Source organism: Tachysurus fulvidraco, chromosome 1, assembly GCF_022655615.1.
Source record: "Tachysurus fulvidraco isolate hzauxx_2018 chromosome 1, HZAU_PFXX_2.0, whole genome shotgun sequence".
NCBI classification, from domain to species: domain Eukaryota; kingdom Metazoa; phylum Chordata; class Actinopteri; order Siluriformes; family Bagridae; genus Tachysurus; species Tachysurus fulvidraco.
Window position 1 is genome coordinate 21,851,395 of NC_062518.1, and position 9,022 is coordinate 21,860,416.

At 36.1% G+C, this 9,022-nt stretch overlaps 1 long non-coding RNA gene across 1 annotated transcript; it reads right to left on the reverse strand.

Moving 5' to 3' along the window:
* Nucleotides 1-5,673: 5,673 nt before the first annotated feature.
* Nucleotides 5,674-7,940, reverse strand: LOC125146150. Its single transcript, XR_007144616.1, has 3 exons — nucleotides 6,985-7,940; nucleotides 6,749-6,825; nucleotides 5,674-6,046 (listed from the first exon to the last, which is right to left on the reverse strand). It is a non-coding gene; the product is annotated as an uncharacterized LOC125146150 (long non-coding RNA).
* Between the last annotated feature and the right edge of the window lie 1,082 nt (nucleotides 7,941-9,022).

Sequence of the window (9,022 nt, forward strand, 5' to 3'; positions counted from 1 at the left end):
GAAAGCAACAAGCACATTAGTATAAGTGTGAACATGATGAATGGTGTTGCTAAATGAAACGGTTGTTCTGCACGAATATGTGAACATCATAAAGTTTCATGAAGCTCCACCTCACAAAATCACATGGCATTTCCTGGGCTGCTGACAGTTTTATGACTTGCTGCAGTCTACCTAGTCAACCACAAAATAAGTGATATTTCCATAATAATAATTAAAACAAAATTATTATCTTGGTTCTAAAACATAAACAAAGAATGTGTCTTAAATAATTTTTCACCTTCATGAACTTTTTATTTATTTAAATAAAATGGACTTATATTTTGGGAAAATAATGCATAATATAAAATTATTACTATTAAAACATTAAATAATCCATAATCTTTCACCTAGTTGTGGATTCCCTAAACTGGCTATTTTTGACTAATAAGTTCACAGAGTGAGAGTTGCACATTTTTAGTTTATTGCTGTATTTTGCTACCAGACCACTGTCCACCAAAGCCTGATTCAGTTAAGGGCAGGTGGTATGACATGTCATAAATGTCCACTCTAAAAGCATATTTGCACCAATTACCATTCATCAATGTTTAACGCCCTTCTAAATAACTGGCATGGACCACTTCAGGCAGTTGCACTGCAAAAGGACATCATGCACAAGTCACCCTCCAATACTCCCTGCTGTGGGTATGGTGGGTGTCTTCTTTAAAGGGGCATATGACGGCATGTACCGAACCATATTCTGGACCGGTAACATTAGACACATTGTTTCAGTACTTTCATAGTTAATAGCCACTATTAATAATGCTATTAATAGTATCCAGTGGTGTCAAAAGTATTCACATTCATTACTCAGGTAGAAGTATAGATACTAGGTTTTAAAAAGACTTATGTAGAAGTTGAAGTATTAACTCAAGCTTCTCACTCAAGTAAAATTGTAAAAGTACTGGTTTCAAAACTATTTAAAGTATAAAAGTAATGCAAGGAAAAAATACCATTAAGGACAAAAGCTTAGGCTGTGCCACAGGGGCCTATTGTGCACTACCCCACCTCCTCAAAAAACATATTTCTAAAGGCCACAATGAATATAATGTTATATTAACCCTCCTATTGTCCTCCTATACAAATTAGGAACTTAGGACTGCTTATAAAAAATGCAAGTATATATGATAGCCTTTTTTTTTCTTCACCTTTTTAGTCTAACTTTATATATATATATATATATATATATATATATATATATATATATATATATATATATATATTCGGTATAATAAACGTCATTTATATATAAAATGCCTAATTTTTTTAGTTAAAAAAAGAAAAAAAATGAAATTTTGAATTATTTTCACTATAGAGGCACAAAAGTTGATGCACAATTACAGGCTGGTATATTTCAAGGGCAGGAGATTGTTTTGAAACCATTTTGATCATTTTTAATGTCAGCAAATAATAAAACCTGTTTTTTCCAGGTCAAATTGACTTGTATGCTTATAAATCAAGAATTCTACAATTATCACCATTCTGTGTGTAATATCTATTTTTCACTTGTAATATCTATTTTGCCCACCTGATGTCATCTGATCAACCAACAACAGGCCACACACACACACACACACACAGTGTCTGATTACATTCTTGTAATTAGAGCACTGTGGGGTCAGTAGTTCTGCCGGTGTGTTCTGGGGACACCACTTTCCTGAGGTTCTACTGTTGTGAAAAAAAATCTGGCATGTATAATTTAATTCTGGGAACATAAAGATCACTTGAAGATCAGAGTTTCTGTGCTTGTTTTTTTTCCACACCTAATGGGGACATAAGCACTCATCACTAATGGGGACCTAGTTTGCATACACAGAAAATTTCACTTTGTGAGTTAACATTGTCTAAATTTCATGTTATATTGGGGACATCACTAGATACACAATTTGCATACACAGAAATTTGGCTGGTTTTTGTGTTGTAGTGGGGACATCACTAAACGTCTCTAATTTGCATACACACACACATCAGAGGACATGGTTTAATAACAAGGGGACATGGCTTAATAAAAACAAGTTGAGTATTTAAAAAATTGTAAATATGTAAAAAATTACAAACCAAGTACGTGTAACTACATGTAAAGAACAGAAGACCTGTATTTTCTCTATTTGTCGATTTAAGCACCTCATGAGTTTAAAGAATTGTTTACATTATGCAATTAGTGAAGTTTTGGTTAACAGTCTTTACTCATAAAATGGCAATTAATCTCTTTTACACAAATATGCTGGAGCTTCCCTTTTTCATTAAATGAAAACCTTTAGATACTAAGGAACCTTTTATGGAAGGAGGTACCATGGCTATAATCTCAAGAAGTCACCCCTTTCCTGCGCCAGATATTTTTAAGGAACAGAAGGAACAGAAAGGACACAAGGAGGTACTGAACCTTACTGATTTGTCAAAAATTTTTCCAGTCATTTTGGCAAGTTACAACTGATAGATTCATGTTCTATTTCAGCTGCTTAAGCTATTTGCATATTGGTCTGGAACTCTTTGTCCTTGTCAGGAAAAGCCCTGTTTATTTAACATTACAGACAACTTGAGTCTTGAGCTTCTTTACTGCCAAAGTCAACAGAAAGTCTCATTAAATTTACTAAAAGCTCACATTTACTATGAATAAACTTTCTCATTTAGTGTAATACAAAGCTGTTAAGCACAACTCTTATTTACTTTTGGATGTTGATGTAAGTGTAAATCAGTATTCTCTATAACATACTATAATGAGCACTGAACATTCCATAACTGGCTAGGCCTGACTAGCATTTACTTCATAATTAACTAATTAAAAATAAATTGCATTCAAGTATTAAGATCAAAAATAAAACTTTCAGCAACCAAAATAAAAGGTTTGACCCTTACAATCACCTCAAACCTTGCATACTGCACATTACTTAGTATACATGTAACCCGTGCGGCTCACTTATGCGCAGCGTGACGTGCGGCTCGCGACACCGGGTATTAAAACTTGGTCTGCGTTGTGTTGCGTTGTGCGATACAAAGACAGACACGGGACAGCAGGCAGCCGATTCACTGGATCTCTTTACTGATTAACAGAGACAAATAAGCAGCCTCAGATTGAGTGGCCCTTATAACACTCTCTTCCATTGAATCACAGATCAAAAGGGCAGAGAGAACATAAGAAAATAAGCATAGAATAATATACAGAAAACATACCTGATTAACAGAGACAAATAAGCAGCCTCAGATTGAGTGGCCCTTATAACACTCTATAAAACAAGTGATGTACTTCTATTAGCATGCGCTGGTCTCACATAAAAAACAAATATACCTCAAAGAATGTAAAATGACGAAAATAATCCCAAGAATAAATAAAATAATACTTTACACATAAATTGGTGTGGAAATACCAATATACAAAATAATATTAAAATAAGGATTACATTAAATTAACAGGATGACAAAAGAAACCTACCTCTTCCATTGAATCACAGATCAAAAGGGAAGAGGAGGAGTTAGGACAGGAAATTAGGTTATACCGTGACCACGCAACACTTAAAGGAGGAGCACACCTTTATCAGGTATCATAAAATGTACAAGAGAACAATTTTGTGTGAATTATAACAATATTTAGTTGTATACTTTGTATACCTGTTACATACACAAATGAAAGGATTTTTTCCAAAACATGAATATGTCCTTAATCTACCTAAACTGACTACACTAAAAGTGGCAGCTAACAATTTAACAACATTTGCCAAGCTAGCTAGGCTAAACAAATAAATGGGCAGCACATTGGAGCTTTTATTGCCCAAACAAAAGGCAGTGTCAGAAAATGGAAGGAGGTGGCCAAAATCAATTTGATTGGATGCAGTATCAAGGTGTAGGTAAGGGTTCTTATGAATATTGAAATACTTGATCTATTCCTGATTAGTTAATTATGAAATAAATGCTGACTGGTTCATTACAAAGTGATAGCTTAGAGATGGAACATAACTTATTAAACTAGTAAATGTAGCGATTTTGGCTCGCAAAGCAAGGTAAATATTTATAAGTCACTATAACGTGTTATAGTGACTTCTAAATATTTTAACCTAAGTTGAAATTAACGGTACGATTATTTGGTCTGTTCGTCCGGCGAACAGGCCGTGTACCTTTATTAATTCTATGAAGGCGGTATCTTCCCGGCCAAGAAAGATTCGCTTTCCTTTTACTGTATACCGTAATTTAAATTAAATTAACTCAATAGAGCATGTAGTTCAGACCCGATGTTGCAGGTACCTTAATTTGTGAGCGACACTCAGAGACAAATCACCTGTGGCTCAAAATTATGACATTTAATGAATGAGACAAACACAACATAAAACTAACTACACAAACAAACAAACAAACAAACAAAAGAAAATAAAATAAAACAAAAGAAATTAAAATTGGGGAAAGGGAGGAAGAGACTGGAAAGAAGAAACTAGAGATAGGAAGGAAAGGGATGGCAAGCTTAGACTCAAAAATTAATCACACCCTAACTGGGAAATCGTCGCAGAAACTTAAATTCACCTTAAGATTCAATGAAAGATTCCTAATTAAAATTACGCATCTAAATTGGTTGGTAAAGGAAACGTTACTTGCATTGGCTTACTGAACAAGAGTCTGGGTGCAACAGAGAAATCTCTGAAAAGTCAGTTAGGGTGGGGTCAGACGTTCTTCCAAGTTCTCCTGAAGATCAGAGCAGTTGTCGTTCTTGGAAGTGAAGCTTGCTGGAACTTCTTTGAAGGAAGATGGAGTCGTCTTGAAGTTGTTCCTGAAGTCTGACCACGGATTAGTGGTGTTTCTGACAATTTAAAGGTCGCGAAATCCACCCATCTTTGGGGAGATGACCAATACTTCGGTCAGGATTTTGGAGGGGAAAACTCCCTTTGTTTCAGGTGTCTGTGGGCGTGGTTTAGCTATCAAACTTTTAGATGACTTTAAAGTTTGATCCAGGGTGTATTAAGATGGTATGGCGCCTTTCGTGCTCAAATAAAATACACCAGTGCTTGAAAAATGAGTAACCGATAATTTTGTGGTCATTTGGATACTAAACATGAAGGGTAATGATGGTATGAAGGCAGCGGTACATTACATACATAGATCATTAATCAAGGCAAAGATAAAGGCAAAGAAACAAAAAATGAAACATAAACAAGATGCACTTTCATTAGGGAAGTAAAAAGAAAACGATAGCTTCGTATACATTCTGACATCAGACCTTAAAGGGGGCATACGGCATTAGAACATAGGTATACATTACCTATTATATTATATTATACCTGTTATATTATATCATACGGCATTAGAATATAGGTATACATTAACATGCCATGATCAGTAAGATATGATGATAGAGTATAACGGATTTTAAAATACAATGTTGTTTTCTGACACATGAATAAAATACACCCTTGTCAGGAAATTAAGGAGCAAATAATTTTAAGTCAGGCAAGCCTTAAAAGAAGGACACATTACAAAAAGGGTTATAAGAATGAGAACCTTAGAGTACCTTATCTTGGGTTTTATTAGTAAACGGAATGTCTCATTGTGTTGTGTGTGTGTGTGTGTGCGTGTGTGTGTGTGTGTTCTGTTTGCTGGCCCCAATGAGCTGCATGGGGTTATCTGGTCTTTGTGGAGACTCCAGACATTTGGGAGCCAGGTGTGGGTGTAAAACTGGGCTGCTCATCGGTTAATTGAAGAGTAGATGTTGAAATTTAGGGTGCCTGGGACATGAAATCTAAAATGACTGGTACAAGACACTACATAAAGTACCAAAGTGCCATTATCAGTCTTATCTAATCATTCTTGTTTAGATCTCTCTTATAAGCTACAATGCGATTGTAGACATAGAATTTGACACTTTGCCAATCTCTATCTTTAACAGCTAAAGGCTCAGCTGTAATGCAGTTTTGACAGGCCAACTTCCCTGGGACACGGCATGACATGATGAAAGTCTTCATATGTCTCTCCACTGCGGTGACCTCATTTACTTCCCAAGCCTTCCTCTTTTTCAGAGTAGAAGTTTTACCTAAATGAAATAATTAACATTAGTTACACAGCAAACACACAACCTTATATCTGATGTCAATTGTTGCCTAGCAACTGCTCTCTAAATACATGGACATGCGATTCAATACTGTGTTGCATTCTGATTTATGGTCCATAACCAATTTATTGGCCTTGCATCCTTACACAGTTAGGGCTCTGTTACCTTACAGATGGGTGGCCTTGTACTGGGAGTTTTTTTTTTTTTTCCCAGTGAACTAAAAGTTGACGATGAAATTTTGAGTCTTAAGAATGAAAAATCTTCAGTTCTCATGTTGGGAATTTCTACCAAAAGACAGGATCAAAAAAATGTGCCAGCGAACTACATAATTCTGAAATTTGTGTTCATTGAAAAGATACTATTTGAATCCAATGCATTCATCAGCTGACAGTCAGGCTACTGGTGGTGAATTTGTGTAGTGAATCACATTTTCTTGGTGATTTCTTATCACTGTTCCAATGGCCTATTCTGTATATCAATCCATGAAGGTTATCAGCCCAACCACTATAATTTTAACTGAAAATAACATGGTTATTGTTTGGTCAAATAACATGGTCATGGTCAATGTTATGGTCAAAACATAATATTTGCTGATTATAGCCATCGACCCAGCCTCAGCTCTGTAAAATCTAAGAAAAATACATCAGATATATTAAGATAAATCAGATTTATTACCACACTCACCTTTAGAAGACCTTTGAAGAGAATTGTGCGCACGATTTCAGTGTCCACTGGCGGCACCCTCACATCTGCTTGAGTGTCTGTGGAAAATTTTAGTGGCAACTCCATGTAAAATTTTAACCATATTTAATTACTTTTTTAAAGCATACAATCTTTTTATATTCTATTACAATTCAAAAATAAATTAAAAATCATTGTGTAACAATAATCATGCTCGTTATTATTTTAAAAATCCTTACCTTCATGTTCTTCGCATTTCTCACCTTTCTCACTCATTATTTCATCACTGTTTAACCCCATTTCCTCTGCAAAAGTAGAGTGGTACGTTTGTCAGACTTTACACCACAGCCACTTTGTTTCATGTGTCTCATATTAATGAAATACAGTACTGTGCAAACATTTTAGGCAGGTGTGGGGAAAATGCTTTCAAAAATAAAACTGTTAATTGTTTATTTTTATCAATTAACAAAATTCAAAGTAAATACACAGGAGAGAAATCCAAATCAAGTCAATACTTGGTGTGACTACAGTTTTTGAAGGAACTCAGCAGGTAGGTTGTTCCAAACAAATTGGAGAACTAAAAACAGATCTTCTGTGCATGTTGGCTGCCTCAAATCCTTCTGCTTTTTCATGTAATCCCTGACAGACTCGATCAGAGCTCCCTGGAGACCAAAAACATCACTTCCAGGACTCCTTGTTCTTCTCAATTTGGAAGATAGTTAATGACATTGGCTGTATGTGTGTGGGGTTGTCCTGCTGCAGAATGCATTTGGTCATGATGGTATTGCATGATGGATAAGTATCTGCCTGTATTTCTCAGCATTGAGGACACCATTAATCCTGACCAAATCTCCATTTGCAAAAATGTCTTTTGCTGCTGGCACTGCTGGACATCTTCTGATGTCAAACGGATGTCTTGTAGTATTTCATCTGCTGCATTAATTTTCCGTGGCCAACCACTGCATCTACGGTTCTCAACATAGGCTGTTAGTGCTTCATCAAAATATCGTGATTACATCTTGAAACCCCAGTCTGCTTTGGACTATTTGTCTGGGAGAGAACATGCTGATGCTGTAGAACTACCTTGAGTCTTGTTACTGTATGATATGTGACATGAAACGGTCTCCCACAGCCTTACCTTAGTAGAAGAGTTTGTCTGTTCCTCACCCACATTTAATCTCCTACACAGCTTTTTTTCAACCTACAACCTTTTTTTTCAACCTACATTGACAATGAAATTGATGATCATTAGCACCTGCTTGGTGTTACTGGTTAATCATACACCTGACTCTGATCCTACAAAATCCCTGAATTTTTCCAAGTGCGCTGGTTTGAAGCCAAAGGTTGGTCAAACCAACTACTGATTTGATTTAGGTTTTTCTTGTGTTTGCTCACTTAGTACATTCATAAAAATAAATATAATTTTTGGAAAGCATACTTTAGAGCATTTCTTTACATCTGTCTAAGCCTTTTGTACAGTACTATACTTAAAAAATAGAAACCCATGACTGTAGATAATAAAATAAATAAAAAAAATACAATAAAATATAGCTGCAAGCAGCGATGGTGGGCCCTCGCACATTTTTTTATCGCTATACGGTGCCTCCCAGAAAACAATGCACTGTGGGCAAGTGCATCGAGTGGGTAAATATCAGTGGACGATTTTATGTTGTTACTGACCCATTTGGGGACTGTAGGTAAAGAAAACCCCACATATTAGACAAACAGGGGCGCTAGTGAGCCACTTAAAAGACACACCTTTGTCTGACCTTTTTGTCGACACTTAACAGCTGACAAATGTGATGTATGTGTCAAATTTCAAGTTAATCTAAGCACGCCAAAAGCCTTAAATATGCCTGAAATAAAAGTAAACTGACACGATGCCATGGCAACAGTGTTTGAGATATCAAAAATCCGTTCGCAATTTCGCATCTCCAATATCTCTGCGTCATGGTGGACAAGTCTGGTCTCAATTGCATGAATCCCCTAGGAGGAGCATTTAAAGTTTACTGCATGCAGCTGTCAAAAAATCACCTTTGTGACTGACACACTTCCTGGGGCCTGTTGGTAGCGCTATACCCGGGACTCACAATAAGCACATCAATGCGATTGGAATCCTTGGCAAAACAAACACACTGCGTCATAACACTATAAGTCATTGATTAACAGTCTTCTTGAGGGAGTGTCTTCTTAGATAGAAGACACTTCCTGTTTCTCTTAATTCGCCATAACTTAGTCGCCTCGCCATGGCAGCACCGTTCGAGATATCAAAAATCC